A 10,576-nucleotide genomic window follows, 5' to 3' on the forward strand; every position below is an offset into this window, starting at 1 on the left:
CTTTATAATATTTTGTTCATTGCCATCTGTCCTTTTGGTCTGTGTACGACAATAATTAAACAACAAAACACCACAATGGCTCAAAAACTGCTCAAAGAACAAACACAAGCACTCAGCATTATTGCCCAGTAAAACATAAGAATTTGTAAATCACTTCTTTGCAATGTGTGTCTTTCCATTATAAACCAAAGGTGAAATCCTGTTGGGGCACTGAAGTATGGCCTGTTTGCCAGACAGCCAACAAGAAACCGTCACTGCTTTCTTGGGAAAGCAATCCAAGCCATGTGCCACACGATGAGTGGCAAGGTCACCAGCGGGCTTTCCCTGGATTCAAAACCCTACAGGTCCCACCTATCGAGAACTGCGAGCCAATCCGAGATCAGCAGCTCTTGGGCTCAGCAGCGTCGGGGAGGGCATGGCTGCTCCTGGAAAGACAGGCTTTGGAGTCCCAAGATTGTCAATTTATCCAGGCCACAGTTCAATAACGTGGGGGAGAGAAGGGGTTAAAGGGATGGACATTGTGGCCAAGGGTGTTGGCAGCAAAGAGATGGAGATAAATCTCGAAGACAACATCTTCAGAGGGAGAATCAGCCCTAAGGGACTACTAATTGACTAATAATGTCCTCACTTGGTAACATGACAGGAAAATCAACAATGGGCATCCCCCACTCATAATATTTGGTGAAGATGGAAGTGCAGCAGGGTTGATTTATGTCAATATGCTACTGAAATTAAAAATCCTTTCTGTCTCAAATCTCACTATCAGAGACAACAGAGTTTCTTTCTTTATGAACTATATTGCTTCACCTCAGTTCATTTACCTTCCGCCTTCAAACTCTGCTTCAGTTTAAAATGATTCTGATGTCCAAGTGCAATGCTACTGCAGATAGATAGTTCTGACTGAAATTTTCTATGGACAGAATATAAAACAAATGAACTAATAACAGACAAGTAAATATATTTTGACCCATCCAGTCTCTCCTATGACAAATAGTAACAAAGCTTTAAGCAGATGACAATTTTAAAGTAAAACACACTTTAAATAACCCCCAATACACGTTTTGTCATAGACAATAGCTCTTAAGGGTTAATATTCACTTTACATTGGCTTCAGCCATTCAACAGATGTGACCCTCAACTCATAAGGCAAATAAATCCTCACCCCTCTACCTATCCTGGCTCTTTCTGCCCTGTTATGGGATGTTTCTTCTGCAATGGGAGATGAGAGGATTGAGTGAGGTGCAAGTGGTTCTCAGAGTTGCTAGCGCTGGTGAGGAATTCGAGGTGGGTGAGTGTGTAGTGAAGTGGCCATGCATGTTTAGTAGGAACTGATTAAATCACACCAATGCAAGAGATGGGCAGCCTGCTAAGACATTCCTGTCTTAATCAGTTCCTGAAGAAGGGCTAATGCCCGAAACGTCGATTCTCCTGTTCCCTAGATGCTGCCTGACCTGCTGCGCTTTTCCAGCAACACATTTCCATGCATGTTTAGTAGCCTGGGGTGTTGTGGAAAAGCGAAAGTGGGTGAGGGAAGATATTGCATGCAATGCAAGTGGCAGAGCATGACCCTTGGTGCAAGGTTTGCAATAGCAGAGATAGAGTGTGAGGTATCAGATCGAAAAATGTAACACTTACCCTCTACATTATGTAGAAGTGACAATGGCCACCTTGGAAGCCTCCAGATCACACATTGTGAGGGCATAACTTGAGACTTCATCATAATGGATGTGAGGGTTGGTGAGTTCATTCGATAAACTTGCATCATTTATACTCCACATGTTATGTACTCATGGATTTCACATGATGATCACTGTTACAAATATACTATGCATCATGCTCCAAAGGTTCCTAGTGTGTGAGGCTAGCTACAGTTAGATAGTTAGCTGCTTGTGAGAAATGAGCAATGTATGGCAATTATAACCTTTTTCATCCTTGAAATGTCTTAGCAGGCTGCCCATCTCTTGCATTGGTGTGATTTAATCAGTTCCTATTGTGAAAATTACACTAAAGCGGTCATTTTAACAGCACAAATGTTACCTGTGCCATCTATGTGCCCTGAGTAACTATTTTCTTCCTCTACCTCCTACTAACTCTGAGTGCAGTCCTGACCTCCACAGCTAGGGTGTTGGCAAGCTGCTCTGAATTTGGCGCAGTTGGTAAGTTTTGCATCATCCTTGAATGCATGTGGGCCTCGTGGCTCCGAGCCTGCTGAGAGCATCTTGCTCATCGCCCCCAGCTTGAACTTCTGAGGTAGATCCTTATCGTCATTTTTTTATTTCACATTCGCCTCATTTGGCTGTTTGATGTCCTGTTTTGTCCCTGGTCACCAGATTTGCAATTGCATGACTTGGAGATCTGTTTCTTCCTTGTACTAACAAGACCAAAATTGCAGATGGTTTGCCTGTGATCTTTTCGAGAGACTGCTCGTCTTCTCAGGACACAATTGCTGTTTATTCCAGCTTACACACGGTTCTTTTTACTGGTTTTAATCTAATCGAATGTTTAAAAAGCCACTAAAGAGATGCGAAGTATAAAGCACATCCTTATGGCAATAAATGCACTGAATGTCATTTCATATACTATATACACTGTAATGCCAATGAAGATTCCCTTAATATTAGAATAACTAGCAGTATGCTTTCATAATAAAGGTATAAAGGCTGCATAGATGTTAAAACCTAAATTAAAATGATGTAAATATTAGCAGAGATGGCTTAAACTGTGTTAAGAAACTTTGAAAAGAGGTGTGCAATCTGTTTCGAACAGTAATAGCAAAACAAATGTTGTAAAAATGTTGAAGCTTCCTGGTGCATGGTCTCAATGGATGAAATCTACCAGATGGGCAATTTCGTATTTGAATTTCTACTTCAATTACAGCAGTAGAGAAAACATACATTTGGGAACTCATGAAATTTCTAACAATTTTAATCGCTTCAGCAAAAATTATGCTCATGGCAAATAAAGAACCGAAAGTGCCGGAACAATTCAGCAGAGTCAATTGACTCTTCTCCAGAAGGGTTTGGAAGAAAATTGATTGGATTCAAAATGTTAACTCTGTTTCTCCCTCCACAGATACTGCCAAATCTGCTGAGTTTCTCCAACACGTTTTGTTTGGATTGCCAGCATCTTCAATATTTTGCTTTTATTATGCTCATTACAACTTATAGAGTCATAGTCATATTCTTGGTTTCTAAGAGTAAGGTAACATATATTAGAGAACTGCATCATAAGTGTAAGAGTTCTTTTGTTAATCTTAAATCGTTAATGTAAGAAAGTAAAGCTCTTGTTAGAAAATAATATTTCAGTCATATCAGTTATTTATTTTTGGCTTTGATTTCTTTGAATGCAGCCTGGGATATGTGCTATCAATTACAGCAGAATGATAAAACTGAAGCTTCTGATTAACAGATATGTTTCATATGTTTGTTAAATTGTCATTTCCTGCCTTGGAATATTTAAGTAGCTGTTAGATCCAAAGGATTTCCTCAGGATTAAAAGCAATTCCTGGCTGGATTTTAGGATGGAGTGTACTGAGTAATCACAGCAGATTTAATTAATTTAATATATTTATTTCTTCCAGTACATCATATCTCATGTTGAACTAGTCAAGGACAACAATTAAAAATTTATCTGCTTTGAACAGTTATTTCCAAAACTGGAAGTGGAAACAATAGACAAATTCTAGTCTTGCACCCTCTTCTCCATGCCACCACCATCTTTGAACAGGAACTGACTGGTTCTCTAACTTGTGAACTGAGATAAAAGTTACCATCCATCCTATTTGACAATGGAATCTTTATTTCAATTTACAAATTTCAGACTCAAATGCATCAACCTGCCTGATGACTACTGGTGGGTTATTAGAAATGAACACATGATTAATAGGGTCGACCATATAGTCAAAAGAGTAAGGTTTTTCTGTCTAATGCCAACTTGGAGAATTTTAAAGTTGAAAACCTTCCAGATGAATTCATGTAGATTGGGGTTTTATTACTTCACTATGACTTCAGTGACATTTTAACTGTAGCTTGAGGAAGGAAGCCTCGAGAGAAAAGGAAATCCTCCACATAGGTCAAAAAATTTCCTTTGCGATGTATGTTTGGAGCAGGGAGTTGGTTGGTTGCAAACAGTAACAGTTCAGGTGGTCTAGACCCACTTGTTTTCATGAAGGTAATACACAGGGAGGAGCTTTGTCAGGATTCTATACTTTATGACTCTATGACTCTGTGACTTTGTGACTCTAGGATCTCATAAGTGGGAAAAAGAGAGGCTGCAGACATCATACTTTCCTTATGAGGCTCAGAGAATCACACAAAAGCTTTAAAAAATCATTAGAAATACTTATCAGGTCAGGCAGCATGAGTGGAGGTGAAAAACAGGGAGCATGGACAAATGTGGGTACCACCTTGGTTGGAAGAGAGCCCTCATGGGCATAAGGACATACTCCTTTCTATTGCCCAGCAGGCTATTGAGTGAAAACTGCACAATTCACCACATTCCTTCTGCTTTTCCCCAAAAATCACAAATTTGCAGTGAAGGCAGAATGAGGCCCTTAAATGACGACAGATTGATCACTTCCGGGCCTCATTAGGCTAAGGAATATGGGGGACAGGTCAGAGTGGACAGGAAGGCAGTGCACTGACAACCCACTTTATTCTACATGCCTCCCAACCTTCAATCCTACAGGGTGAGAGTGTGCCATACAATTTGCCACTACATTTTTGTATCCATAGATGCTACTGTCTTCATTATAGCATGAGCCCACAAACTACACAACGTACTGATTGACCACTGGAATGACTTAAATGCTTAGTACAATGAGCTTCCATGAGATGAGCTGTCCATTTCCAAAAGGTTGCTACAGGTCCTTCTGTAGCAGATGTTCTAAGTCTACAACAGCCTAATTTAAGATGAATATGCTGAAAAGAAAAGTCTTGTTTTTACCATATCAAGCTGTGTGTGGAGAAGTGATGAGCAGGAACAGAATTGTAGAGTCTTCATTGTTTGCCTGTCAAAAACACTTCATGTTTTCAATTGAGCAGCACATTTGGAGCTCCCAAATGAATACCAGTCAGACTTTGTACGGTGCAATTTAAGTGGGTGCAAGGATAAGATTATTTAAAAAGTTGAAACAAAATATTGACAGGAAAATAGCTATAATACCAGTAGATTCTCCAGCAAAACAAACAAATATATGGAACAAAATGTAACAAACTCACTTTAAACAAGATTGAAAAGTGACTTAGTTCACTTGGCAAGGTAAATGTATGCAGTCTGATAGCAATCTCGACTTAGTGCTTGCTGACTATACCACCCTGTCAAGGTAGGTTTTTGTCCATAAAATTCACAATAAATCTAACCTGGCCAATCAACTTCCTCTCAACCATCAGTAAAGTGATGGAAAAATTAATAAATCATGATACTTATTCACCAAAGTTGTACTCACTTATGTTTGGGTCGAGTTCCAAAACTACTCTGCTCAAGTCCTACTTAAGGTTTTAGATTAGATGAGATTACTTACAGTGTGGAAACAGGCCCTTCGGCCCAACAAGTCCACACCGACCTGCCGAAGCGCAACCCACCCATACCCCTACATTTACCCCTTTAACCTAACACTATGGGCAATTTAGCATGGCCAATTCACCTGACCCGCACATCTTTGGACTGTGGGAGGAAACCGGAGCACCCGGAGGAAACCCATGCAGACACGGGGAGAATGTGCAAACTCCACACAGTCAGTCGCCTGAGTCGGGAATTGAACCCGGGTCTCTGGCGGCTGTGAGCCAGCAGTGCTAACCACTGTGCCACCGTGCCACCCACATAAGGAAAGGAATGTAAGTACAGCAGTTTCTAACGTCAATGCAACATTTGACCAACCATGTAACTGTCACAAATTTAGAGTTAATGTGGGTAATGAGAAAACTGTGCGGAGAATGAATCTGACACGTACAAAGATGGTTGTAGCAGTTACTTTCCCAGAGTGTAGCTACAGGACAACATTCCTGGACTAACCATCATGATCATCAGCTGTCTTATCAATGACCTTCCCATTGTTAGGAATGGAGCTTCTGATGTTCCTGCGGTGTTCAGCTCCATTCTTAATGTCTCCAAAACTGGGATAACCCAAGCAAGCCTACAGCAGGATTTGAACAAGACCAAGGTTTAGACTAAAAAGCTGCAGATCATGTTCACACCACTTAAATGTTAGGAGCTAACTGTATGTGATTGGAATATTTATCATTTTTATGCATGACACAGTAATATTAACATTCAAAAAGTTCAATATCATTAAGAAAAGAAACTAGGTTTGATCTTTACCCTTGCCACTGAATTCAAATTCTTCTTCTCTAACACCAGCATTAAGATAGCTGCAGAATGAACAATGTATGTATTCAACAAGTTCACAACAAATTGAACAAAAATTGAGTGAATATAAAGACATAAGAAATGGAAGAGGCCTCGGCTATTCGGCCCTTCAAGTCGGTTCCATCATTTAACAAGATCATGGTTGAGGCTCAAGCATCAGCTCCAGGTTCTTATAACAGCTTGGTGACCTATTGCAACAAATTAGTAAAAAGTCAGTTGTAGTGATTGGAATGAGGTCAGGAAGGTGGACTTCATGGAATATGAGTTTCCTGATTGGGGCTGTTAATCTTGTCCAATCAGGGAGCCCTGGCTGGCAGATTTAACCAGGAGTGTCAGAGGTTCTCTTCACTCATAGAGTCATAGAGTCCTACAGCACGGAGACAGGCCCTTTGACTCAAACTGATCCATGCCAACCAAAATATCCATCTACGCTAGCCCTATTTTTCCACTCTTGGCCTATATCCTTCTGGTTCTGGGGGGCCTTGGTCAGTGTCAAGGACTGTTCACACGTAAATAAAGGGGTAAATGATGGGAAACCGGCCTTTGAGGGGTAATTTTACCAGTGAAAGTAAACATTACTCTTGTATTGGAGCCAACATTATTCAGGATTTCATAAGTCAACTCAGCCATTATCACATACGTGCTTTGTCCTTTCCTATTAGTTTATTTCCCATTTCTTGGGAAATGGGTGCAATGGTGTTGAAGAAGAACCTGGATTAATTTAGAAATGGTTAGTTGTTTCATTTAAATTTATTTTAAATGGACTGTTGTGATGTTATTTTCAGATTGGATGTTAAAAATTGATTAAACACCTATTACTCATACAAACAATGTGCATGCATTTTTTATTTATGCTGTACCCCCAAGATTGAACAAGTTGATAGAACTATCAGGAGAGAGAAAGGCAATGAAACTGCTTAGATCATTCTCTCAAAATGGCAGCCAGAAGTAAGATGAGCTGAACAATTTCTTTCAGCACTGTATCTATAAAATGTGCATCAGACAACTCTGTATTCAGATCTGGGCCTTTGAAGTCAAAGTAGGTTGAAACATGAAAGCATTTTAGTTTAGTATTTGTTAATGTTTACACTCATCTGAACTCTTTGCTGCCTATTGGACAGAAAAAGAAAAGATTTGCAGTCAGTTACTGAGGCAGCCTGCAAACTAACTGGTTCAATGAAAATGTACTCCTGGATTCCTTGATCATGCTTGGTGTCATCTGCTCTTGACAGTTCACTTTCTAATTAAGATTCAGGATGACTGGTAATACTCACAGCATCCAAGTGGTGCAGTCATTTTGACTTAGGTGCTGAACAATAGCTTACAGTGAAAATATTACTTTTTGCAGGCACTGGGAAAGAAAATACTTCACTGCAGTTCACTGCACCAAAGATCAAAGCATAAAAAACACCTTGTACTGGTGAGACAGAACAGCTAATTTTCTGATCTGATCAAGTCAGCAGTGACAATGTTGGCATATAGGCACTGTGCCCATTCAAGGGATACAAGGCTGACCTTGATGAAAATGGAAGAATTGCATCTAACGGGTCCTCCACCATTTAAACTACCCCTTAATTATGAGCGGACTGTTTTGGGGGCAGTGCACTTGACTCTGTTGCAGATGCTTAAAGGTGTTTTTGAAAGAAAGGCTTTCTGTTACACATCTCCAGAGATGTGTGTTGAATTCCAAAATGTTACAACATAGCAGGACAAGCACCTTTGAAAGAAAGGATACACAGCAGGATTAGTTTATTTAACACTCCCTTTTCTCTTCGGAAGAGATTTTCCAATTTGAGGATGCTGTAATCGAACATCCATAAGATCTGACTTCAAATGCGGAAATTATGTAAAACCCTGACACAATTAGCCAGCAAATCAATCCAAATTTACTCAGAGAAAGTAATTGGGAAAAGCAAGCATAGCAGAAAGTGTGTTTATTTAAATGTCAGCCTGCAAGCCTATTCTGCTGCATGGCATAAATTGTAGCTGCAGTTTTCTGGGAAATGTTCCAAAGCAATGATGTATGTGCAAGTACTCACATCAGTGAGTGTATGTTGTGATTATATAAATGAAAATTGAGGATACATGATTGGGTGTTCTTTTATATGCTGCAGCTGCTGCCAATGTCTCAATATTATTCATTTGCTAAACAGGATAGGGTGAGACATCACAGAAAGAAACAGACATGCATAACAAGAGGAATATTATTGCTATAAAGCAAGGAAAGTATTGGGAGATGTTAAAAGCTTCTTGAAATTTGATAGCATGTAAAACAAAATCTGAAGGGGACTGATGTAGCCAGATTTGGACATATTGACCCCCTTCTCCTTCAGTAGGCATAGTTCAAGAGGCAGTGTGATATCTTGTGTTTTCCAAGAAACCAATTTCTCATTTCAACTAATGTTGTTTATCTGATACAGTGTAAATTTAAGCTAAAGTATACCCACCCTGGTAAGTATGAAGACTTTGATGGGAGAGTGTCTGTGAGTTATTAACTGTGAGTTGGTATCTGCTGAGTAAGTACAGGTATAGATTCTGGTGATAATAGAAGAGACACAGGGAACTGCTGCTTGAAGAGGTGAGCTTGTGTCCATCCTCAGCTGACAAGATCAGGAGACCTACGTGGAAAAGAAAGGTAGCATTTGAGCAGCATTAGTTTACACAGTTGTTTGAAAGTATGGAAAGCACTTTGAGAGTGAAGTAAATAATGCATCACCTAGTTCCTTCAGCAACAAGTCATTTTATTGCACAGGGTCGAAGGCTGTCAATGTTCAGTGGTCACAAGATAGTCTATTCAAAGGCAGTCAGGCTTCTGGAATTTAAATACTCACAGTGTTAAGGGCAAAGGCACACAATGTTCAGCTGCTCATGAAAAGACCATTGATAGACAGTCAGACTTATTGTAATATGATTATAAAAAATGTTAGGCCTTTAGCCTGCACAATGTAGGAATCCCCACTGCCTTAATAAAAAAAATCTGACTGGGGCAGTCAAGTCTGCCTTAACTAACAAGGGAAATGAACTTAAATGACCCTATATGTGGTGCAATTAAAAGGGGCATCAATTTTTAAAAAATGTAAGGCTGGTCAACAGAAAAGGAAAGAAAAGCAACTTAAAAGGTGTGGTTGTCAGGGGCATTGGAACCATCCTTAGGAATGGAAATAGCAAATTGAGACTGAGGGGAGAGAGACAAAGTAATAGAGGCAAGTGGGGCAATGAAGGGTGAGATCGAGACATGAATTTAGGGGAGGGAAGGTGGTCATTTGGTGAACTAAAGAGACAAAAAGAGCAGTGGAATTGAATGAGGGGTTGAATTGGTGAGGCTGGGCATTTCTACAGGGAAAGGTCAGGAATACTGAGAAAAGTAATGAGAGCTAATTTAAAAAGTATTGATGAAACAGAGGGGAAGAATGGTGACATGACTAAGCCAAAGTAGTACAGGATAAAAGTCACAAGAAAAGGGGAGGACAGAGGGGAAATAATCTAAAGAAAAGCCACCATCTTTCCAAGACTCCAACGCCAAACCAGGAATTCTGACAGTGCACTGTGCAGAAGGGAGGCGCCCAGATTTCTTTGCATGTGGTAAGGCATAGCAAGCACATTTCCAAAAGAAGCAATCAAAACAAAATTGGAAGTATAGATTGCATGAGCTTGGTGTTAATGAATTTGTATTGAAGGAAAGCCATCAATGCAAATTAAAGACAAATATGGTGTAAAAGCTACAAACAGCTCCCTCTCCACCATGTCGAGTCGAGTATTAAGCTTTCGCAAGAAAGGTAGCCAAGATTCACCAGCAATACTAATGGTTTTATTGGGGGAGATTAATAAACAATCAGCCATACAGAATCAATCAAAGGCCCTTGCATGTGAAAGTTAACAACACTGTAATGAAGCCTTTGTGCTGCCTGATCATTCCAATGTGCAAGGATTAAATCACAAGTGATAATGAAGGAGAAATAGGTGCACATTTTGCTGTTTGGCCCGTGCATGCAAAGCAATAGGATGATGTGAAGAGAACTTCTGGCACAGTTGTAGTGTTGAAACTTTATTGCTGGAACAGCACAGCAGGTCAGGCAGCATCCAGGGAACAGGAGATTCGACGTTTCGGGCACAGGCCCTTCTTCAGGAATGAGCAGAGAGTGTTCAGCAGGAGAAGATAAAAGGTAGGGAGGAGGGACTTGGAGGAGGGGCGTTGGAAATGTGATAGGTG

At 40.1% G+C, this 10,576-nt stretch overlaps 1 long non-coding RNA gene across 1 annotated transcript; it reads right to left on the reverse strand.

Moving 5' to 3' along the window:
• Positions 1-5,815: 5,815 nt before the first annotated feature.
• Positions 5,816-9,116, reverse strand: LOC122556305. Its single transcript, XR_006313496.1, has 3 exons — positions 9,083-9,116; positions 8,814-8,984; positions 5,816-6,133 (listed from the first exon to the last, which is right to left on the reverse strand). It is a non-coding gene; the product is annotated as an uncharacterized LOC122556305 (long non-coding RNA).
• Positions 9,117-10,576: the final 1,460 nt, after the last annotated feature.

The sequence above is a fragment of the Chiloscyllium plagiosum genome, chromosome 13 (assembly GCF_004010195.1).
Source record: "Chiloscyllium plagiosum isolate BGI_BamShark_2017 chromosome 13, ASM401019v2, whole genome shotgun sequence".
NCBI classification, from domain to species: Eukaryota; Metazoa; Chordata; class Chondrichthyes; order Orectolobiformes; family Hemiscylliidae; genus Chiloscyllium; species Chiloscyllium plagiosum.